Consider the following 25397-nt stretch of genomic DNA (forward strand, 5'->3'; position numbering starts at 1 on the left):
CAATTCTGAGCCGGCGTCCTCGTGGGAAGGATGATTTGCCCTGGGCTGGCGGGCGGCCTTTTGGCAGTCGCCCGCCAACCCAGGGCAAATCCCAAAATACCCTCAGCGGTCTTTCGACCGCGGAGCGGTATTTTGGTGGGGGAAGTCTGGCGGGCGGCCTCCGCCGCCCGCCAGACTCAGAATCACCCCCTATGTGCTTCCACTTAAAAAGAGTGCTTGTACTTTTCAGGTCTCATCTTCCAGATAATGAAAACTGCCTGGATGCAAAAAGACCTATTGTCTGCTTACAGTGGGCTGACCATTGCGTACCATTGGTTGACTTTATTGTCACTTTCGTTTGCTTGTTTTTGAATTGTTAGCTTGTGTGGGCTTTCCTTTCTTTTCTTGTGCTTGACCCTTCCCTTCTTACTTTTCAGACACTACATTCTGTGACAATGCATGTGTTTTTAGCTGTCTCTTTCATGTCCCACCCCCTTCACCCCAGAATTCCCATATTTTGCTCTCTCTCTCTCTTAAATATGCACTTCTCCCACACCTTCTCCTTGTTGCGGTCACTCTTGTGCCCTCACTTGTAGCTTTCATGCTTGTGTGCTTCTCTCTTGAGTCCTGCCTCTTTGTCCCAATCCCTGTTGCTTCTCCCCACTGTCCTTTCCTGCCCCTTTCCACTCCCACGGTCTTTTTAAAAACAAATTATTTTGTTTTTGGTGAAGGACCAGGCAGAAAGTTACTGCCAACCCGTCTGTCTTAGAAACACTTTTGTGCTACTTCTATTTCTAGTGTTTTTTTCTTTAGCTTTTTACATCGAATCAGTAAATTTAAACAAATGGCACCTTTGTCATTTTGTGAGTGTCCATGTATAATAGGACACTATGGGGGTTATTCTAACTTTGGAGGAGGTGTTAATCCGTCCCAAAAGTGACGGAAAAGTGACGGATTTACCACCAGCCGTATTACGAGTCCATTATATCCTATGGAACTCGTAATACGGCTGGTGGTATATCCGTCACTTTACCGTCACTTTTGGGACGGATTAACACTCCTCCAAAGTTAGAATAACCCCCTATGTTACAAAATTATGCAATCACGCCATTGCACCTTTTTTGTTTTTTTATAGCTATGCTACTCATCATCTTGCTGATGGTGTACAGCATTGCTCAAAGGCATTGCAAGGGTAATAGTTCCCAAAGGTGCATCCTATTGTCTTTGAAAATGCTTGTTGTCATGTGAGATAGCTCATGTGTATCACAGCAGCACTTAATTGTTTTTGGAGGCAAGCAAATAATTCAGGCCATTGGCTAGACCTATTTATTATAAAAATGTAAGCGAAAAACAGTAGGCCTGACATGTTTATTGTGAGAAATATATGTTAAAGGCAATAGGCATTTAAGGGTGGATCATTATTACTCTGTATTAAAGTCTGCAGAGAGGAATTACTTTACATGGAATTTCACAGATTACGATAGTAGGCAAGGGTTGGCCACATCTCTGATAAAGTATGGGCATAGAAGATTTTTATTGGTAATGCTTGTTACACCCTTTCAAGAGAGAGTATTTTGTGTTACCAACTGTATTTTTGTATGAATTTAATGTTTTATGGCTGATTGGCTGATGTGTGCCTTGTCAAAAAGCTTATGAACAATTCAGTAGGCCTGGGGTGGTTATGGTGGAGTATACAAAATGTTGTGGATGGAATGCATGAATTACTCTCAGCCACTGGTAAATTACTTGTGACCGCATCCCAGTCCATCATTATTTTGCACATCATGCCACCTCAGTTAAGGACCAGCCATATGCAAATCAGTCTTGACTCTGCTCCATCAGGGAACCCTCCAGCCTGAATTGCCAGGCCAGGTCCTCCATGGACTAACACAAGCAGCCTAGGACCTGTTTTACCCCGATTAGGGTTCATCAGCCAGGTAAAGCTTTGTATCAGTGATACAGTGTGCACAGGACTCATATCTGGTCATAGCCGTCCCACTTAGGGCAACACACTGAAGTATAGAAAAAGTGATGGATTGAATGCTTGAATTAGACTCTCACTGGTAATTACTCCGGGCGGCATTCCAGTCCATCATCATTTTGCACCACATATCACCTGAGTTAAGACCCAGCCATGTGATAATAAGTCTTCACCCTGCTTCAATAGGAACAGCCCAGGCTGAACTGCCAGTCCAGGCCCTCCCTAAACCAGTACACAAACAACCTAAGACCAATTTCACCCTAGTCATAGCCAGATATAGCTTGGGTCCAGTAGCACAATGTCCAAGCTCAGGTGGCATGGTGTGCACTCAAACTCACTCAAACAAATCGCTCGGATAAAAGATTTGCACTATGATAATCCTTCATAAGCCCTTATAGGAGAGATTTTGACAATTGTAATATGATACGTATGTAAATTTGATTTTATTGTTTTATCCCTGATGGTTGCTTGTGAGAACATTTATGCTCAAAACAGTGGGCCTGAGTTTTCTAGGGTGACAAGCCAGTGATAAAAGCTATCGGCCAATTGGTTCATCAAGAAAAGTTATGTCAAGTGCTTTAAGTCTGATCAGTTTATTTCAACAAAGGCAGTGGACCCGATTTTATGTACTGTGAAGTATAAATGTGAAAGCCAGTAATACTAAAAGGACGAATTGTTATGTCAACGTGTTAAACCCAGCAGGCATATATTTAATTACATGTCACAGATTACCGTAGTAGGTAAGGATTTTGATGGTGATAACCTCGTTTAAAAAAACCTAGAAAACCTTTGGGAAAAATGTGCGCTGTAATAATTCTTCCTAAAATGTCTTTGAAAGGTTGACAGGCTTAGTTGTTTGTCAGGATTTTGTCATTCGAGCAGTTTGGCTGTACATAGTGGGCTCAAATCCTAGTCAACCCATTGTTGGCAGTCAAACCCTGTTGCACACAGCCTCACAAATCTTTCACAATATGGTGTTAAATCTAGCACCAAAAATTGCAGCTTGCAGAGTCACAAATACTTTTCGAATCACAAATCATGCTTCAATTTCAACTTTATTCCAAGTTTTTATGCCTCTGGGTACTCCTCAGCACTCTCCTTGGGTCACACACCTCTGAGGTTGGCCTGCATGGCTATAGAATTTTTTTCCACAATGCAAAAGAAGTCAGAAAACAAAATTTCAAGTCCTTTGCCAGCTAATCACATCTGACCAAAATTCAAAATGTGATTCATAGGAGTCACGAATCATGAGTCATGATTTTTAAAAAGCACAGATATACAAAGGTGTAAAGACAACAAAAGCAGCCTTTCTGAGAAAGGTTCTACTTTCATTTCATGACACCTGAGCAAGTTATGGTTATCTCAGTAAACCATAAGTGGTGAATTTCATTTTTTTGTTTAAAAAAATTACTTGTTACCTTATTTTAACACCTATCTAATATATCATTTTAACCTTTTCTTTTTTCAGTGAATTTCAAATAGTTTTTTAAAGTAAGCTGAATTCTTATTAGCTTAGCAAACTATGTTCATTTAGCACATATAAATGTACATATATTAACCAATAAAATCCTGTTTGTGATCTGTTAAGCGTCTGGGAAGATAAATAGGCTGAAAAAATAGAGGTGGTTTGGGGAGGCTGTACTTATACAGACTTCTTTCTCTTTAGCTATTTTTAGCCCCTTAAAAATATATTATACCTTAAATTATTAAAAATTCGCAACCCTCCTCACATTTTGACCCCTTGCTTTCATTCCTGCATTCACATTTCAATGGTCTTTTACTTGAGCCTGCACTTCTAGAAAAACTTTAAATTCAACAGCTCCTTTTGTAGTGCAGTGGTCTCCAAGTGTGCCTCACTTTTGTTTTGCATACAGAATGTTAGCACGCTGGATGTTCATTTGAACTCTGTGGTGACACTGCAGTTGATTACTAGGAAGTTAACAGATAGACTGTTGCTGGTGTTGGAAGTACATGTTTGACTCTGCATGTCAGAATGTTTTACTGAAATGGTTGAGGAAGATATTCGTGCTGTCATGGAAACTGTGACCTCATTTTAACTTTGTACAGCACTAACCATAATTTCCATGACAAAGGAACCCCCTTATTCTGCTCATGTCTTGTTCAAATGTTTTAGGTTTTACAGCTTCGATTCCATGACGATTGCTTTAGGTATGCCACTCTTCTGTTGTAAATACCTAAAGTTAGCACTCTAGCAATTCATTATAACTGTTAGACCTGAGAACCTTAGTGTGGTCTTCCTCCAAGTTTCTGCTTACCCCATCCACTTTTCTTATCTTGTTTTCTCTGTCATTAGGACTCTGGGTTCTTTGCCACTCTAGCCAGTGCTAAAGTGCTTGTGCTCTCACCCCTAATCATGGTAACATTGGTGTATCCATAATTGGCATATGTTATGTATGTATAAGTCCCTAGTAAAAGGCACTAGTGTAGATTAAATGCTCCTAGCAGGCCTGGAGCACTTATTATGTCACCCACTCAAGTAGCCCTCTGATCATGGCTCAGGCCTGCCATTGCAGACCCTGTGTGTGCAGTTACACTGCCATTTCAACGTGGTGAGGCAAAGCTCTTGCAAGGTCTAAATCTTCCCTTTTTATACACATATGTCACCCCTAAGGTAGGCCTAGATGGAAGGGTGCAATGTACTTAAAAGGTGGGACACACACTTTTAAGCTTAACATGTATTGTTAGTGAAAAACTCTCCAATTCTTTTTTCACTACTGCAAGGACTATCTCCTCCATAAGTTAGGATTGGGATTATCTTACTACTTTTGGGCTCATCTGCTTGTGAGTCTGTCCTGCCAAGTGGTCCTACCCCAGCGCGGACCCTTAGGAGAGGACCTACGGGTTTGCTCCAGTGGAACCGACTCATCCTCAGCTGTGAGAGCAAAATCAATGCATTGCTGCTGTTTGGGAACCGGATCGGCGCATCACACTCAGAACCACTGCTCCAGAACCTCCGCATGGCAGCCAAAGATTGCCGCATCTCTACAGTGTGAGAAACCTGGCGAATCGCAGTCGGAACTGCAGAACATTTTAACCAACTCTTTGATCCCAGACCCGATGCATCACTGCAGTTGGTTGGTTAGGGGGTTGGCTGCTGGGACTGGGCAGAGGCCAGGCCGTGCAGCCCCACCAGGCATGGCCAAAGGCGGTGGTTGGATTAACATATATTAATTAAAATGACTTTTCGTTAAGAAAAAAACATCGAAATTCAATGTCACTGACCATGTCATGAGTGATTTAATGCATGAGGTCATAAGCAGTGAATTACAGGGGCGCAAATTATAGTCAGTTCAGGTAACTATAACTGTTTAATTTCTATAGTTATGCATGTGTGATATGTGAGCCTAACTATAACGACCCTTTAACCTTTGTTTTTTTTGAGTAAATTTCAACGTTTTTTAAAATTCTATTTCCTAACTATAACGTCCCTGTAACCTTTGTTTTTTTAGTGAAAAAAAATAAAATATATATATGAGAGAGAGAGCGCGAGGGAGAGATAGGTATATAATGCTATAGTCTCTGTATGGCTATAGTTCTTGTGACTGATTGATACTATTTGTTTGATCACATATGCGCCCATCTGCTTAATAAATGGATGCATTTCAGTTCCATACCTGATGGGCCAGTCATTTATGTTTTCATTTTCTTTTTTTAGAGGTACAATTTCGTTTCTTTCTTTCTCCTCTTTCCATAGTTTTACAATAAACTATGACTCCCTAGACCGGTATTATTGCCCACTCACTTGCTGCTCATTTAAGCTGCAGAGTATTGGATCCCGTATGGCCACTGTCTCTAAGCCAGGTGGCCATCATGGAATTGTCCATAGTGTAGCATTGTCTTCCCATTCCAGATTATGGAAAGATACACTATGCACACAATACCTTTGCAAGACTGGCACCTGCTGCTGTTTTTAATTTTATGTTATTGCACGCATATGCTAACAATGTTTTTAGTGGAAGCATGGTTTCTTTTTGCTACTTTCATTTTTGTTCTGATTTATTTTGAGTGTTGTTGAGTTTGTGTGTGTGTGTTTTATTGTGGCTGCAAGAATTATTTGGTGTGTGAATTAATGAATGCATGAGTACAAAAATGACCGACAGAGTGCGTTTATGGTGATAATTTTTGAAGAGGGATTTCATTTCGAAACCAGGCCCATTGGCTTTGCCAGTGCTTGATCTTTTATGTTCCCAATCCCATTTTCTGTCCTGTGCTGGTTCTCACATGATATTGTCCACTCTGTGATCTTATGGATCTGAGGGTTATAACATGTGTAAATAAAGACCCTTCAGAAGAGCTAATGTGAAAGGCTAATGTGAAAGGTATGAAATTGACTAACTAGGTTATGTTTTGTGAACTGTGCATAACATTCTAATATTTTTGGAAAAATTAGTAGTATATGTTTACTTCTGGTAGGCCTCGACTTATTGTTATGGAGTGGTGGTGGTGTCTACACTTGTGCCCATCTTTAAAGAGACTACCCAAATTATGCCAGAAACGTGCAGGGGTGTAGCACTAGAACTGATATGTTCTTTAGATTTTTCTAGAGCTGGAGGTCTGATTTTCTAGACCTCTTGGCACTAAGGCCTTAATGACTGTGCTAACCCAAATGAGAAAATTATTTGTACTGCAACCCATACACAATCCACTTAGCAATGTTTAGGTAAGATGTGTTTCAGGTAACAATCAGTCCCCATGAGACATGACAGGGACAGTTAGCGGAACGCCAAATCCCCTTTCATAAATGAAATGACATCCAGTGAGGGCCAAATGCTTCCCAGCAGCCTTCAGTTAAAGTGATGAAGCCTATCCTCTTCTCGCCTGGCGTGAAGATATGCTCTGACCCATAGCTCTCTATGTACAGCTTTTACAAGGTTAGACTATCAAAGACTTTCAGAACATGCAACAATGAGTGACGTAATGTCCATTTTACTATTTAAGGCACACTATCACCGCAAGGTTATCCTGGCCCTAAGCAGGTGTGTGTGTGCCTAGCCCTGCCTATAGAAGGTTGTTTAATTGAAAAGTCAGGTCTTCAGCTTCTTGCAGAATTCAAGAAGAGAGGAAGAGGCTCTGATGAGGAGAGTGAGGCTGTTCCATGCTTTAGGAGCGATTTAAGAGAACGCCTATCTTCCTGATGTGGCTCTCTAGACTTTTCTAGTTCAGTCCTTCTACCACTCCACTCCCTCCAGCACATGTGTGTAGCCAGGAGCTTCTCTACCACCTGCGCATAACACAAAAAGTGAGCTTTTATGAATTTCATGGAGAGAGGGCCAAGGAGTGGGCAGCAATGTAGAGTGGTGAGGATGTCCGCTGAGGGCAATCTGTACTTGTGCAGCAGTATAAAAGCTGATGATAGATGAGACATGAACCCTGGTGCTGAAGTGCACAGCCATTAGTGGGACAGCATTCTAAATGTAGAGTGGAATTTATGGTTGCGTGTGCTGTGAAAGTTACAATATTGTATGTCTTATACATTGTTCGGCCCAATACAGTTTCATTGAGAGTGTTGACTTGATTCTAACCAGTTAAATGGGCAGATGCATGGTGTACTGGAGCTGCTGAAATGCCGGGTGCAGGGGAGAAGAATAACGGAGGGACTTGTTGCAGAACCACTCGTAGAGTAAGATCTTTTACTGGCATCACACGTTGCTCTTCAAACGTCCCACTCAACCTGAAAAACAACTTATTTTTAGCATCTGTCTTATTGCATGTTAAAAAGCATAATATAAATATATTAATATTTATTCAAAAAGAAACAATGAAAGTGAAGATGTGGTAATGAAATTAAAACCTCCGTAGCCAGATACTGTTAGCTACACAAACATAACACACCTTCCTGAAATAGACTGCTGATAACCTCATACATGATGTTACAGATGCCATCACAAATGATATTGATGACAGCACTGTTATTGCATGTCATCTTATCATTGGCATTATCAATGACATCACTGTGTTTACAGTATCATTTGGATATGTGTTATGTAATGACGTAGAGTGGCCCTGTTTTATGTTGGTATAAATATTGTGAGGTCATGACCAGTTCATTTATTTTAGGAGTCCGACGTTCTTTGGTTTTATTTTGTAACCATAACTTCACTTTCAGTGCAGGTTCCAAGTGAAATTTTTAGCTTTTTTAAACGTATGGTATTGTTTTATCATCTGAAGAAACACACGAAAATGTTGCATACTTGCAATTATAGTTGTCCAATGCTAATATCTTTCATAGGTTCACATACTTGAATTATTTTCCGTCATTGAACTGGTAGTGATAGAACGTAAGCAGTACAGTCAAATTCATAGATGTACCAGTGCTTAATTTATGACAAAAGTAAATGCCACAGGCAAAGTTATTTCATATGAATCTACTGTAGCTGGCACCACTCACTTCTTTCCTGAAACTGTAGGTTTACAAATAAGTGCTGGTGCTCAGTACTGGCAAACAACAGCACAAATTAAAATGCACATAGAAAACATATGTATTTTACAATCCATGTACCTCATTAGAAGAGACCTGAAGTACAGCTAGTGACTTTAGAGCACACTGAACTCCAGTCCCCTCCGATTTTTTTATAGCATAACTTTGAAAGGAGGAGATAAAGAGTCGCCTACTACGGGGGTCACATAGGAATCTATAAAAAGATACAAACAACGGAGACAGAACAGCGAGCAATATCAATATTAGTAAAGTATTATGAAGCTGTTAAAATTCCATACAGTAACCTCAACCAGCATCGATACAAAAACAATAAAACCAAAAGTGAGAAAGAAGTTTCCCTTAATGTAAGAGATGGTGGTGGGCTTCAGGCTGATTTTCCCATTTGAGGATCCAGTGCAACTCCCTTTACAATCTGTTTGCTTTTCTCCTCCAAGAAGGTGCACAGGACTACTAACATGTCGTCATTAAGGAAGTTTAAAGCTTAGATCAAACACCTCCACAAACATCACAGATGCCATCAAGAACGTTTCTCCTTGTGCTCCTGTGAGGAGAGAGAGAGAGAATGTTTATTTTATTAGTTAATTAAAACCATAAAAGTAATCCTTCAACATAAAATTTGACAGAACCATGCTAATACACTGAAACATATGAATTACATGAACTTATAAAACTGGGAAGAGCTAAATATATTTCACAAATTAAAAAAACAAATTTCTACTTGACTCCGGATTCTGGAGCAGGACTTCATCGCGGTCTAGCTGTGTGGCGGTGTTACAAAATTACCTTTCTTTCTTTGGTGTGTTTACTCAGAGTGGGTGTCTCTATTTGCGCCCTCCCTATCACAGGCTTGTTCCAGCAGACATTATTTTACCGGAATAGATTTCCAAAAATTGAACCAATCTTATATACAATATGGTGTTTTGTGGGTTGAAGGCTTCAATTAGTGCTTGTCTACAGGATCTAATCCCTAGGCCGTTAAATTATTTTTTCACTAAGCGTTTTTTTTCTAAAGCCAGTGCTGGGCAAATGCAGACCACATGCATCAAGTTTTCCACCGCCAGATGACAAAGGCGGCCCTCATGTATGCCTGCTCGGGGCCCCTTCTTCCAATTTGCCAGGAGGTCTGGCGTTGGGACATCGCCCAGCCTGAGCCTTAGAAAGCGTTGCTTAAATATCCGTGAGTATGGGGCGGCCATAAGTGTGGATTCTTTAAGATTTTTATACGAATTAAGGGCCAGCCAGCCATGCGACCTTTTGGTCAGAGCCTCTCTGTCTTTTAACCAGCTAAGTAGTTTACTTGACTTATTGACTACTTTGTTAAAAGCTGTCGTGGTAAGCGACTGATCCCATACCCCACCTAGATTCGAGAGGCTTATACTCTTTTCCAGATGCCTTTTGTAGTTTCCATTCCCTCTTTCTAGGGTGATTTCCTGCCAGACTAGGTTGGCTATAGACCCTTTTTGGGCGCGGCTCAGTTTGTAACAACATTTGATGAAAGCTGCCGGGCGAGCCAGCGACTGTTTAACCAACATGAATTCTAGTCTGACCTGTGCTGCGGAGGCATGCCTTTGTAGCCGAAAGACACGCTTGTATGTTTTTATCAAAAGCTTCTCCAAAAGAGCTACCTCCATACCCCTTATTATTTCTGCCCCATACGAGAGGTTTGGCAATAATTTTGCTCTCATTATGGCTGTTAGGGGATTCAAAGCATGGCCACAGATTGAGTTAGCGAGCTTGCAGAAGGCATAAGCAAGAGTCTGCGCCTTGTTTTTTTATTGCTTCTTTTTGTGACGCAAAGTTGCACCTGGCGTCGACCACGACTCCTAGGTATCTGTAGGAGCCTACTTCCTCCAGAGTCTTTTCATTTAGGAACCATTTACGCAGGCCGGTGGGTCTGCGATTTATGGTAATCATTTTTGATTTGTTGTGGTTGATTTGTAACTCGTTTATCCTTGCAAACTCTTCTAATTTGTTTAGCAGTTTCTGCATGCCTATTCTGGTGTTGCTAATTTGTAATAGGTCATCTGCATAGAATATATTAGATAGTTGCTGGCCGCCCACTGAGGGGGAATGGGATGATTCCACGTTTAACTTTGCAGGCAGATCCTTTATATACAGTTTAAAGAGTGTTGGGCCAATACGCAGCCTTGTTTAACACTAGCTGTTGTTTTAACCGCCCTGGATAGATGTGAGCTGCATCCTAGTTTTCCCTTCACCCATGTGACAGAATAAATCATTTTGATGGCTTTTAAAATGGTAGCTGGACGTCCCCAAAGCTGTAGTTTAACCCACAGTTTACCCCGGTGGACACAATAAAAGGCAACTTTAAAGTCAACAAAACACAGATAGCTGAGGGTCCTGGTAGCTTTTGCTCTGTTGGTAATGAGTCCCAGTCCCATGAGGTTTGTAAGCGTTCCTTGATGTTTGGTAAAACCACATTGATTAAACGGCAGAATGTTGTTGTATGTAATACAAGTCTCTAGGTGGTTTAACACACAAGATGAAAAATACTTGAGCTATGAGTCTGTAATTACTTGGAGAGGCTGCGTTTCTTCCTTTGTAGATGGGGTGAATTATTGAGCCTCTCCAGGTAGCTGGGTCAATTCCCGTTGTGAGCTCACAGTTGAACATCGCTGCCAGGAATTTGGCCCATCTTTCTGTTTCTTGTTTAAACAGTGCCTGTGGTAAACCGTTAGACCCTGGAGCGCAATCATTTTGCAACTTCCCAATAATGTTTATTAATTCCGAAGCTGAGATCTTTAGGCTTTCTACAACCTTGGGTTCTTGGCTTTCCGAAAACCCATGGGTTTGCGGCACAATTTCGGTGTCCAATTCCTTTAGATGCGACTTTAGATGGCATACCCATGCTTCCTCTGAAATGTTTGCATTATTAGCGGCCATTGGACCCTTGTCCATCGTATTGATGATTTTCCAGAATCTTTTGGGGTCAGATGATTTAGATGCATAGTGTAGTTTGGCCCAAAGCGTCTCCTGCTGCAGTTTTTTAAAGGACCATAATTTGCTTTTTTAAAGTTTCCTTTGCTCTCGCAGGGCAGCCAGTAGAGGTCTGTTGTCTGGGAATTTTTGCATTTGCCTTAGTAGTTTAGCTACGATTGCGTTCCTTTTCCGTACAGGCTGTGGTAGATGTAAACGCTTTTGGTGGATCAATTGCGCTCCCTTTCTCGTGTTTCCTACATTGGCTTTGTTATTAAGGTCAGTGGCAAAGTTCTCCCAGACCGTTATTAAATTTGTCCTGCCCGTGGCCATTGGTTCTAGACTTAGATCCCCTTCTGCTTGGCTTACAATGGTATCGGGTAACCATTTAAGTCATTTTAGGTTTTTGGTGCCAAATGCCCCTTCCAGGGCTACCGCTTTTTCCGGCTTGTGTGGTGATGAGCAGATCCCGATTACCTGAGGTTTGTGATCACTTTCCACTCGGTCCAGGATGCTGAAATTACTCACTAATGTATACTGGGCGGGCTTACTTGTGTATAGTGTAGGTGGGAGACTGATTTCCCAGAGTATCTTGTCCATGCTGGTGGGATGTCAGGCAGCTTTCGACCATTTAATGTGAAAAGGCTTACACCTTCACAGGTGCGTATGAAACTCTCACCTAATTTGTCCTTCCTGTTTTTAGTTGGAAGGGTTTGGGCGGGCACTGTTGCCACTGTTTGGATGTGATTTTCGCCAGGAATGTGGAATAGATTGAGGTTGAAATCGCCCGATATTAGCCAATATGCTGATTGTACCGTACTTTTCATCCTTATCAGTTCGGGTAATCACTTATTTGCTTCAATTGTTTTGGTTTTTAGGTTGATGTATATATTGACTAAGATCATTGGTTCCTGTATGTTCTTTCCCCATCCATCAAGTATGATAAGTTGGAAGGGTAGGTCTTCGTCCTTGTGCTCTGAGATCTTTGCTAGGATGCTCGTGCTAATAGATGTCACTAGGCCTCCCTTTGGCTGGCCATGCCTGTTCATTTTTGTGTCTGGACTGAGATATTCTGTGAATCCTAATAACGGTATTGATTCCATCGCCCAGGATTCCTGTAGGAGTATGATATCAAAGGTGCTAAAAAACTTTGTTACCTCTGGGTCCTCTATTTTTGCCCGCAGTCCACCTATGTTCCACGAGCAGATGTTCAATACTCCTTGTGGGGATGATTCTCCAGCTGTTACCCATCAGTCCTGGGGGAGGAGCCGGTGCTTCCCATTCCCTTCCTTGGAGGGGGGTCTCTGACCTCAAATCAGTCTTTTCCTGCCTTCTTCCTTCCAAATTTGGATTTGCAACAGGGATTTGGAAAGCCTTTTCTCGATAATGGTTTCTGCAGGGGCTCTGCTGTCAGGGGTGGCTGCTCATGCTCAATGCAAGACGGACCGCATGCCTTTTGGGGTTTTCAGATGTTGAGAGTCTAATAGTGGGGGTTGATATCGTTCACCTTTGTAGATGACTACCTCAATACCCCAGGCTTTCAATAGGTCCCTTCTTCCCATAATCTGCATGGGTAGGACCAGCTCTGCAAAGATACTAAGCGTTGGGTCCATGTGTTGGCTATCTTTGGCTTGGATACATTTAATTGCATCGATGTCATCCGAGGCCACGTGCTGTATATCCGGTAGTGCCTTTATGAGTCTTAGAAAAGTGGAGCGATTGAGAACATCAGTGGGCGATCTTGAGGTGAACTCCGGAACCCACAGCAGCTGGAGGTTTGGTTTGTCGTTATGGGTACCTGCGTGAGGAGCTTGGATTTGCTCTGCGTGCTCGATATGTTCCATGTAGACCACTTCACCCAGCCTTGTGCCGTGGACATTCCTCCTAACGCTTGAATTTGCCTGTGATGGCTCTCTGAATTGTCCGAGCATAGTGGTTTTTGATTTTGTGCTCTGCTTGTCCCCTTGGGGACTTGTACGATTCTCCGTAGGTTTGCCAAGCACAACGGGGGCCCCAACTGGGGTTTTGTTGGCTGGCCGACCCCTATTGGGTCAGAGGTGGTCTTAGCTCCAGCATATGTGTTGATGCTAGTACTTGCTGTGACGTGGATATAGCCGTTCTGCCTGCCACTTGGAGCCAAATGCTCCTGACTTTGTTCATATGAAATTATTTTGGTGGTTTTTGAGATGGATAGTTGCAGTGATCAAGCAGTTTTTTGCATTCTCTTTTTGATAGGACCCGTGTTGAGGGTTTCTCTCAGTTCCCGGATTTGGCAGTGGCTTGCGATGAGAAGTGATTCTCCATGTTTTCCATTCTGAAGCTTGCTGAAGCAATACTTTCTGCCTGAGATCTTTTCTCTCTTATGGTCAACGGTGAGGTTGTTTGAGATGCTGGGCTTCTCCTCTTGTTTTTGCACAAACGGGTCAGATGTTAGCAGGGTAGCGAGGGGGGTTGTATGTGTATGTTCATCATCCCGGGCGGAGTCGATTTCTTTAAGTATACCTTCCAGGATTTGCGGCATTTGAGACAGTTTATCTACCACCTCCTTGCAGGAGAAGATGATAAAGTCATTGGCTTGTTTAGCTTGTGCCCTTGTGATTAAGGCGTTTATCTCTTCCAGCTTTCTGTCAATACCGGAGACAAATACTGCCATTGTATTTAACAAGTCTACTTGAATATCCATTTTATTTGAGTGGAACTGCAGGGCCATAACCGTTGCTTGCATTGAGTTTAGGATTGCAGCCCACATGTCATCTGTCCTTATAACATCCGGGGGTCGTAGTTGTGATTGAGGTTGCAGGTTGGATTTGTAGTCCCTGCTTGGGGTACTTTCAGTTTTAGTTGCTTTGGTTACGTTATGGGTGTGGATTTGAGTGACTATCTCAGTTTCTTTCTCGGAAGGTCTAGATGGACAACCCTGATCCGTATTCCAGAGCTCTAATTCCTCACTTTCACATCCAAAGGCTGGGAAGGAATGGAGTTCGGAGGGGGTCGCCTTGCCGGGGGTCTTGTTTTAGGATTTCCGCAGTTGCTACCATCTCTGAGTCCAGAATCGATTAGTTTGCTGAGCTCGATGTTTGACAGAGCTTTGCGGGATCTGCACTGGCGCTCCTTATGGTTCTCTCTAGTCCAAGAGTGGGGTGGCTATCCTGGTGCCACGGTGCGGGGCTCCTGCGCCGTGTCCGAATTGTCTAGTTTCAGAGGCTGCTTCCTCGTGATCACTATTGCTGGCGAAAGAGGGACTGGGGGGCAGGTGAGTTCGCTCTGGGACTTTCTCCGAGGATTCCTGGCGTTTGGAAATCGGAGATGGGTGATAGGCCGCCCCCTATGGATTGGTAGCCTGGTGCCGGTGATGTGGTCCTTTTTTTGGCACCAGAAGTTGTTACAGCAGCGAAGTAGTCAATTATCTTGCGGTGATTGGGTGATGGGTTCCCCTCTTCCATAGCGTCTGGTTTTCCCCTGTTTGTTTCTTCCGTATTAGAGAATTGTTCAGCCTGCCCCCTGCCTGGGCCGTTGCCTGGGGAGTGTCTTCTGCCAAAATGGGGTGATCCAAGTCCAAGTCACTGCTTGCTCTCCTTTTTACTGCTACTCCGTCCATAGTCGGTTCTCTTTTCCTTTTCCTCTTCATTTGATTTGTGGGTTGGCTGGTGGCGTTACCTCGTGCTTTACCTGATCTCATGCTCCTACTCCTGGTTGATCAATGTGTTTGCTAGTTTGCTGGCAGCAGGGTGGTCTACTTGAAGAGACCTTCGGAAGCTTCAGTTGAGAGTGGTTGTTGAGAGGCAGTGGGCGTGTTTGCTTGCTCTTTTTCTTGTTGGCTGCGCAACCTCCTAGTGGAGTTGGAGTTGTGGGTAATATGCCACTTTGCTTGTTTTTCTCCTTGCGTTGTTGCTAGGCGGACAGGTGAGGAACTGGTAGCCTGTGGCGCCGAAAAGCAGGAGTAGTGATTCCGTTACTAAGGCTCTCAGGGGTTTTGCCGGGCCGCCTCTCACAGCCTTCTGTTCCCGGTGATGTTGAGTTGGGTTGAGCTGCGGTGGTGGATTGAGGTTTGTGGCTTGGTATGTGGACCGTCAGTGGGCTCGCCTGTCCAGGCCGAGCTCCTGCTCCGCTGCTCACTGTTGCCGGACACTGAGCACTTTTACGCACCTCTGGGCGCACTTCCACGCTCTTTGGGTGCACTGCTGGTGCAGTCCAGGGCTGCTGCACGTGGCCCGGCAGGCGTGGTCCAGGACCTGGCCAGGTTGGGCTACGCAAGGTTGGAGCTGGGGCAGACATTGCAGGAGTTGCAGGAGCTGCAGGGGGCTGCGGGAGGCCGCGTTCTGGAGATTTCTGGGGCCCAGAGTCGCCCCCTCCACCCTGCCGCCCACTTCCATTGGTACTTTGCGGCGCTGGGGGCAGGCGGTATGGGGTGGGATGGATCAGAAGTCTTTGGGCTGTTAAGGCTGAACTTCAGTGGCAGGGCCTTTGGCCTCCTCAGCCAGACCCAAGGACTGGGGCCCCAAGGACTGGGACCCCCGCACCGCCCAGCCCTCCGACCACTGGAGGGCACACCCAAGAGTCCAGGGCGATCCGAGGCAGTCTGGCGGTCTGGGTGCCAGAGACCTCAGTGGCGTGATAGAGACAGCGGGTTGAGCCACACGGACCGTACTCGTGTCACAGCTCTCCTGCATTCCCACGGGACACAAAGGAACCAGTGCTTGCCGTTTGCCTCTCAGCCTCCCACTCGCATCACAATGGTTTAAGTGATAGTGCTGTGAGGAGAAAGTGACATAGGTCTCACCCAAGAGGGCTGCCATGGTGCACACTGCCATGCAGTAATGCTGGCTCCTTAGGTGGCAATAGTGTGGCAACTACATATGCCAGGAAGGACTGCTGGAAACAACTGTGCCTTGCAGATCGGGCTGGAGCCTGAGATCTTGGAACCATGGTGACCCGTGGGTGATGAGGAGCAAGGAGGACTGCAACTGACCTGACACCGTGGACCGAGTGAGGACGCTGTGGACGTATTGTCTCATCACTGGAATCCAGATCAAAAGCATTGGAATCCCCCTTTTACAAAACAGGAAATCTTTCCTTGAAGAAGGAGCGCTGAAACACTTCTAATCGCTGATGGTGCTGACTGTGTAGCCTCAGAGAAGAGCCTGCGCATGCCAGGTGCTGCTGCGCCTTCCAAGTGCAGCCGACTCATTGAGCAGGACCAGAGCTATGAGAGTGCTCGTAGATGGAGCACCCTTACAGATTCAGCACTCTTCCTCTCTGTTGAAGAGGGTAAGACTGAGTACAGGCCTAGTGGACCCCATTGGACTTGATGCTAAGAGCCTTGCAGCGCCAAGACACTTTTGTTATGAAGATAAGTATTTGACAGGACAACTGATTTATTAGTACTGCTGCACACACTTTTCATTGTGTACACTAATCTGTATCCACATACTTCATCTGCTTGTTCACATCTGCCACTGACAGTTTGGTGCTGAATGGGTTCTTGGCCCAGTTGCTCAGGATCCATACTAGGTCAGACTTGTGGGCTTCAGGAGTAAAAGTCCTCAAACCCCATGGCTGAGCCCTGTAGGCCCTCTGTGTCCCATTACTCTCTGAAACTGAAACATGTCTTTCCAGGTTTGCCTGCCATAAAATCACAATCAAGAGAGAGTCAACTTCGAGTCAGCTAGGGTGGGTACACTGGAAATAAGGGAAAGACCTTTTTCTTAAAGGAACTCTCAGTGAATGTTATCCAGTGACATGCTTCATCATCAAGTTCTTCCCATCCCTGTGAGGGTTGGGGCATGCTGCATCGTGGTTCCTTACAAGGGAGCACTTTTTTAAGGAAAAAGGATATGGGATCTATATGAGCTAATCTTTAAAAGTGCCTAGTTGGTGCCCAAATTGGTATTTATTCACAGGTCCTTCTGGCAAGGTTGGGGAAAGGTGCTTACTATCACTCCTTGATCCCTAAATGTGATCAGCTAGTTTCTGTCACGTAAATTAATCCAGTGGCTCACGTCAGGATCAGTCTGTCCCTACTTATACCCGTTTGGGAAAGGGTGACTGGCTATGTATTTAATCATTCATACCATACTGCACGCACATTGTACACTATTGTAACAACCTTTCTTAGAAGTGAGTCCACCTGAGGATAAGAAACACACTTAGTCACAGCAGGGGACCATGAGCATAGTCCAATACATGGTTCTGTTACAATACAAGGTGTGTAAGCAGCAAAAACAGAAAGTACTGAGTGTACCGTGAGGCCATAACATTAAAACAGAAGCTGGTGCCTGTCAGTTTCTTCTATGCCAATACAAGCAAAGTGAAAACACTGCAAACACAAGCAATAAGTGAGAGGTTCACAGCACACTACAGATATACACCCTTATGGATAGTTAAATTAAAGGCCTACTTATTTAGTGGACCCCATGTGGCCATTAGGGATCTCTGAAGGGAAGTGTGCCCAATAGTCACACCTTGTAGGGAGAAATAGTTTGCCGTAGTTGGTATTGCCAGTACTACACCAGCTCTGCCTCGGATAAATGGCAATGTACTTACATCATCATGGGTCCCCACTCAGCCCAAGACCTATTCACCTCCTCTAAAGCCTGCATATTACTGATTGCAGGACTGAGCAGGGATTAAATACACCCTTGCACTCCTTGACCGGTCCAAATGGCCTTCCTGGAGAGAGTTGGTCGAAATAGTATACTGTGCGCTAAACAAGATAGCCACCAGGGATAGATCCACTTCCTGGTTTCCGTGCAGGCCTGCTATAATGTTACATGGTGCTAGAGGCATTGACTGAAAATGGAAAAACTGGTGTTAACAAAGAGTCTGAAAGGTAAATGAAATGCTTAAAAACTTAAAATGCCTGAAATGTAAAAAAATGATAAAATGTTATAAGTGCACAAAAACACTAAAGTACACCAAACATACAGGTCTACCATGACAGACTTGTGGCTGTGTCTTAGGGCATGTGTGAACTAGATAGTCTCTGAGGCTTGGTCCTCTTTTTTTTAAAGTGTTTTTTTCAAACTTCAATGCACTGCACTTAGTACACCCCAGTGCTTGTTGATAATTTTTCTAACTGCATCAGTTGCTATGTCGTAGGTGGTTACACAGATCTGGCGTGGGTCTTCCTTGTTCCTGACAGGTGGTTCTAAAAAGGCGTCCCTGTGGTTGTTGCGGACCCTTGTGGTAGCTTTAGCAATAATGGTCTGTTGGTAGTGCCTGTGTCTCAGTTTCAGAGATAGAGCCTTTGTCTGTGATTTATAATCAGTGATGTTACTACATTTCTGTCTCAATCTAAGGAACTGGCTGTACTGGAGCTTCTCCCGTAAAGAGCATGGGTGGAAACTATCAAAATGCAGTAGGTTGTTTTGGGACGTGAGCTTAAAGTGTGTAGTGGTCCACAGTCCTCCCTGATCTACAAAGATATTGAGGTCTAGGAAACAATGCTCTTAGGGAAGGTGGAGTGGGTAAATTTAGGTACTGGTTTTTGGTGGCTCAGCCAGATAAGAAATTCATCCGCCAAGCCTCAGAGACTATCTAGTTCGTACTAGCTAACATGCAGTGAGTGAGAGTTCCTTTAAGAAAAAGATCTTTCCCCAATATCCAGTGGGCCCACCCTAGATGACTTGAGGTTGACTCTCTCTTGATTGTGACAGTGTTTAGGAGGAGGGTGAAGCCTATGTTTCCCACTTCCCTCCCTCTTCTGATTTTTACCTGCCATAACATCAAACAAGTGGGCCCTGCACATTGTATGGAACTGCTATGGCCTCCCCTTCCTTTCTGCACCTCTTCATTGTCCACCATCTCCCAAAGGACTGGTGAAGGACCATCTTTCCATTTTGTGTCAGGAAGTGTAAGCCCTTTTAGCCAAAGGGGCTATTGAGAGGGTACTTGTGCGTAAAGTAGGATGGTTACCACATCCGCTACTTCCACCTCAAAAAGGACAGAGGCCTCCGACCTATTTTAGACCTACACCCCCTAAATGCCTTCCTCTGGAAGGAAAAATTTGAAATGCTCACCTTGGCCCAAGTCTTGTATGCCCTAGACCCAGAAGACTAGATGGTAGCTTTGGACCTGCAGGGCGCCTATTTCCATATACTCATCCTGGCAGCCCACAAGCGTTTCCTATGGTTTATTGTGAGATTAGGAGCATTTTCAGTTTACTGTGCTCCCTTTTAGTCCCGCCAGTGCTCTCTTAGTGTTCATGAAATTCATGGCGTTGGTGGCAACACAGCTTCGACGTTCAGGTGTACAAGTCGTCCCTTACTTCGATGACTGGCTGTTAAAGGCAGGCTCGCCCCAAACTGTCATCAGCCACCTCTATACCATGGCAAACCTTCTGTCATCTTTGGGGTTCACTATCAATGTGCCATAGTCACACCTGACTCCATCTCAGATTCTCCCTTTCATCTGAGCCATTTTGGGCACCGTTCAGTGTCATGCCTTTGCCCTGGGAAAGAGAATTCAGTATATTAAATCTATGATCCCAATCTTTCAGCCTCGGTCCTGGATTTTAGTTACGTTCACTCTGAGGTTGCTGGGACAGATGGCCTCCTGCATCCTGCGGGTCAATCACACCACATGGCATATGTCCTATCTGCAGTGGGATCTGAAGAGTTAGAGGGTCCAACTTCAAGGAGACCTCTCCGACTGTATTTAGATGTCAGAGGAGACTGTAGAAATCATAATTGGGTCAGCCATAGACCATCTATCCCTTCCCCACCCATAGCTGACAGTGGTGACCGATGCATCACTTCTAGGTTGGGTTGTCCATCTGGGAGAGGCGGAGATAAGAGGCCTTTGGTCTCCAGCAGAGTCCTGGCTCCACTTAACCTTCTGGAGGGTCTTCTGCTTGGCGTTGACAACCTTCCTTCAATCTGTCAAAAGGAGCCTCATGCAGGTGCTCAAAGACAACACCACCAGCATGAGGTACTGCAAGAACAGGGTGGGTAGGGTCACGTACCATGTGCCAGGAGGCCTTGGGCCACCAAGGAATTTTCTTGGTGATGATCCACCTGGTGGGAGTATTGAATGCCAGGGCGGCCAAGGTGAGTTGTCAACTCCTAGCAGATGATGAACAGCTGTTTTACATGGAGGTGGCGCAAGGTCTCTTCTGCGAATGGGGAGAACCTTGGCTCAAACTGTTTGCCACTGCTGAAAGCATTCAATGTCAGCATCTCTGTGTGTTGGAGATTCCAATGTGTCTCTGGATAGGAGATGTTTTCTGTCTAGGGTTCAGATTCAGGACTCCTGTATTCCTTTCCACTGATACCACTTGTGCCATAAGTTCTCAAGAAGATCATGACTGACTGGGCCCTTGTACTCCTGGTAGCTTAGGATTGGGCACAACGAGTGGAGCATCTGTCCTCCAATCAAGCTGCCCCAAGAGTATCTGCTGTCACAGAAGCAGGGCACATTTTTGCACCTAGGCCTTTGCAATCTCCACCTTCTTGCATGGAGATTGAGCGGTGACAGATGAACATCTTTCACCTTCCTCCAGAGATGGTTAATGTGAGCTTGGCAGCCAAACATCCCTCGACTAAAACTATATACACCTCTCATTGGGACAGATTTGTTGGCTTGGTATGGTTCTCCACAGATTGACCTTTTGAGGCCAAGTTATCTGATGCTTTGTTTGTTTTGTCCTTAGCCCTCCAAATCCTAGCCCCGAGCACAGTTAAAAGGTGTCTTTCAGCTCTTTTGGATTTTCTATGGTTTCTGGAACAGCTCTTTTTGTTCAAGTTTCCTGTTATTATGAGATGTTTGAAAGGGGTACATGTGTTGCCTCCCTCTTTCTGCATCATGCCACAGTGGGCACCTTAATTTGGTCCTCACCTTTCTAAATTGCCTCATCACCATAATATTAGTGCTGCATGAGTGAACTTCCGGCTCTCTATGTCAGCCCTCCTCCGTGCACCACCATTTTCCCAAACAAACTACTTCTGCGGACTCTGACATCCTTTATGCCGAAAGTTGTGATGCTGTTCTACATAGGTCAAACTATACCCCTGCCACTGTTGTATGCTCCTCCTCATTCCTCTAAGGAGGAGGAGAGGCTTAATTGTTTGGACCACAAAAGAGCGCTGAGCTTCTACATAGATCCTAAGTAAGACCACCAACTCTTTGTGGGGTTCCCTTGAACAAAGAAAGGCAAGGCTCTGCATAAGAGAACCATTTCCTACTGGATCATGCTCTGCATTAAGATCTGCTATGCAGTGGCTAAAACACAGTCTCTGGAAGGACAACATGCTCATTCTACCAGGATCAAAGCTGCTACCACTGCCTTAGCACTTGGAGTCCCCGCCTTAGACATTTGTCAGGTGTCTGCATGGGCATCCCTCCATACATCATGAAGCTTTACTGTCTTGACAATCAGGTCCGCTGATAACTGCATTTTGCCTATTTGGCTCTACAGGGCTTTTTAATCTGAGTCCATTCATAGGGCACTTTCAATTAGCTACTGGTTCGGTATCTGTTCAAATGGTGAGGAACCTATGGCTAGACGTCACTATCAGAACACCAAGCTACTTTCATCTGGTAATGCTCTTTCTGAATGAGACTCTTTGTAACCACAGATTCCTCACTGATCCTTCCATCCTCCCTGTTCCGTGATTGGACTATATCCATTAAGATCCCAAGTCTAAGAATCTACACACTGGTATGACAGTTCGCTTTTGGGGCTCTGTGTCTAGGGGCATGAATAGCCTTGAAAGCAGCGTGCAGGAGTGACGCCCATATAGACTCCTAATGCCATTTCCGGAGCAGGTCAGAGTCGGTGCAGTGCTATGCAGCACAACTTACAGGTGCACAGAAGTACTGCTGAAAAGTTTCCTGATCCAGTCTGAGGCCTGTGGAATAGCCAAAAGGTGATGAATGTGCAGCTACATAGAGTTTCAACCAGGAAAGAGCGTCACTGAAGGTAAATAACTTTTTATTTTATTATGTGGAGCATATCCCCTTCAATTTACATATCTAAATTATTAACCCAACCTGAAGGATTTAAATGGTTTTTCTGGGGGCTCAATTTGTATGAAATTATCAGTTGCACTCATCACCAGAAACTCCTCGATATTCTGATCTACCTGTACGTCAGCTGCACTGTCCAAAACCGCTCTCACCTAAAGCCCTTTCCGCAGAAGTTTCCATAAATGGCATGGGATGTTTCTTAGTAAGTCCTGCCACTTTCTTCTTTTTAAATTAAGTTTTACACTGATATCAGTCTCTCATCCTGATTCACCTTTCCGCTTGCTAAATTCTTCTGCTGTGGTCTGTCTGACAACCTCTCTGTCCGTTTACTATCTAAAGTATTATGGCCTCCAGAGGTATAAACTTCAGATATTGTCCTCAGTACTTCCTGTTCACTATCATGAACAGGAAGTACTGGAAGCATCTTCCATATATAGCCAGAGTTGACTCTTCATCCTTAATGTTGCTTAGGATGATGAAGGAAACTGTAGAAAAATGTCTAATTACTTTCATGCCTAAATTCAGAGGCAGTGCAACCACACGCTCATTTTGTACTTGTTTCAGTACTTCTGGGAGAATTGCTAGTGAAGGTGTGCCATTCCTATTAGTGTTTATGCATGCAAATATGCTTCCCCAGGGTCTGCTTTCTTCTTCAGGTAGTACCATTCCAAGGGGAATATACATAGTCAGTATTCTATGTTTGTTTTCAGGTGTTGTGTAAGGTTAAACTGCTTCCAATTGATTTGTTTTGCAAGTAACCCAGAAGACAGTTTCATCACACCATATGGCATCTTTCCCATGATAGTGATGATTGTCTGTGGACTGATTGTTTGTACAGCAACTTGCCCTTAACTACTGCTCCTGCTAGAGCTGGTCTAGTGCTCTCTGTCTCAACTATCTGCATAAGAGTGCAGCAGTCTGGCAAGACCTCAAGTGATAACCTGGTGCAAAGGCCTTTTAATTTGTCACTTCATGAGGTTTATATGGGGCTAACCATTGATTTTTAACCTACAGTGGGGAACTTTCCATTTAATCTAAGACATAACCGGTATGAACCAGCATGATGAAAATACGTCAACTCGTACTACATTTTTACAGATCCACTGTTAGACTGTGAAACATAGATATGATGTAACTTGTAGTAGACTTGGTTTGCGTTAACTGTTAGCAGAGTCATTGTTTAGACAAATTGACTCTTTCACCATGGACATGAATTCAACAAAATGCCTGGGGTAGCGGAAGTGACATCACATGACTTTTGACCCCAGTGACATCACAGGAAGGGAAATCATTTGATCTTTGTCCTGAAGTTATCCTAGGAAGTGATTTCACCCAAGTTCACAGCCATGAAATAAGTGCAGTTTTTTGTAATTTTTTTTATAAAAAAGCACATCTATTGACTGCTCTGGCATTCATCATTATTGCTGTACTGCCCATCATCAGGCTACAGTGCCGTATAACCATCATATTGTGCCATATTTATTTGCTAGAGAAAATTATGGTTTCCCTTAACCCTGTCTCTCTCTTTTAACTCTCTCCTTCTGTAATTTCAATCTCTCTCTTCCTTGCCAAATTTATATATTGTGTATTTTTATATTGCTTCACATCTCTCTTGTCCTGTTCTGTCGTTGTCCTCTCTCTTGCATCATTTCTCATATCACCAGTCTCCCCGGCCCATCTCTTCCTCTTTACTGCGACCTTTTCTCCATGTTGTTGTCTGACTACACTCCCTTTTCTATATCATTTGACTCTGTTTCCCCATCTCCCTCTCGCACCTATCCATTTTTTTACCTGTCTCCACCAATAGCCATCTGTTTCCTACCTGTCAATCTCTGTATCATCTCTGACATTGCTCCTTTGGTTACTCAGTTACATTTCTCACCTATCTCTTTCTTTTTAACTCTGACCTCTTTCTACAGCTCCTTTCATCTGTCCTTACTTCCCACTTCCCTTTCTCAGCTGTCTCTTTATAACCTGTCTACTTCTCTTCCTACCCAATGTCTCTCACTTTTCTGTCCCTCTTTGTCTCTCTCTCTCTTTCAGCCGCCTCTTACCAGTCTGCCTCTTTGTTGCCTCTCTCTAAAATGTTTCCACCTCTCTCTCATCAGTCTGTGATCTATTTTCCACCTGTCTATCCTCCCAAACTCTCTCAATTGTCTCTTCAAGTCTGTCTCTTTAACATTGGTCTGTCCCTCTCTTCTGTCTCCTTCATTCACTCTGAGTTGTCTCGCACTATCCTGCTTCTTTTATCACACCTCTTTCATTGTCTACCTTCAACTCTCAACTGTCTTACCCTCTCAATGTTTTCTCCTTTAATTTTCCTCTCTTCTTCCTGCATGTCTTTGTTTTGCAACCCCTCTCACCTCTGTATGCACACCTTCTCATGTATAACATTACTTTGTAGTGTCCTCTTTCTGTCTTCCACTCTTTCAGAGTTGGACTGGTAGTAGCTGAGATTCCCCTTTTGTTGCAAAGAGACAGACAACGAGCTCATATTTGGAGACAAATCCAAGGCTGTAAAGGCGTAGGAGGGCCAGTGCTGGACTTTAAACTAGACTGTACAGATGAAGAGGTTGTTACGAGCAGCATTATTTACGTTGTCATTGTTATCAAGATCCTCATGGAAGGCAGAGACATGGCTGAGGTTGTTGACATTGGTCCTGTGGTCTGTGGCACGGGTGCTGACAATCGCTTTACCATGAATGGATGATTGGAAACTACTGGTTTGAGTCATCGACAGAGCAATGCCGATGATAGTAGCAGAGGCTGTTGTTGACGGTGTTGTCAAAGGTAATTTCAGTTTCCTCTTTGAAGCATAAAGCACCTCTCTCTGTCTGTTATCTTTTGTAGTGGCCTTTTTAAGCGGTCCTCCTGATGTAAAGGACATTTGTTTGCCGGGCATTGCTGTCCTTGCCTCTTTCCAGATGCTTTTGGGGATTTTCTTAACTCTGGAGAAATCTACTCCCATGATGCTAGTTGTCTGTCACTTACTTATTCTGCAGATACGAGAAGGCACCCCTCTCAGTCATTGGTGGCATTTGTAATAAAAGTGCTACAGATTTTGCACTCTTATTTTTT

At 44.1% G+C, this 25397-nt stretch overlaps 1 protein-coding gene across 3 annotated transcripts in view; it reads left to right on the plus strand.

Moving 5' to 3' along the window:
• Window positions 1-25397, plus strand: part of PPCDC (phosphopantothenoylcysteine decarboxylase) — a 356777-nt gene that overhangs the window by 315636 nt on the left and 15744 nt on the right. The gene's annotated exons all lie outside the window — the stretch shown is intronic.

This window comes from Pleurodeles waltl, chromosome 3_1 (assembly GCF_031143425.1).
Source record: "Pleurodeles waltl isolate 20211129_DDA chromosome 3_1, aPleWal1.hap1.20221129, whole genome shotgun sequence".
In the NCBI taxonomy this organism is placed as follows: Eukaryota; Metazoa; Chordata; class Amphibia; order Caudata; family Salamandridae; genus Pleurodeles; species Pleurodeles waltl.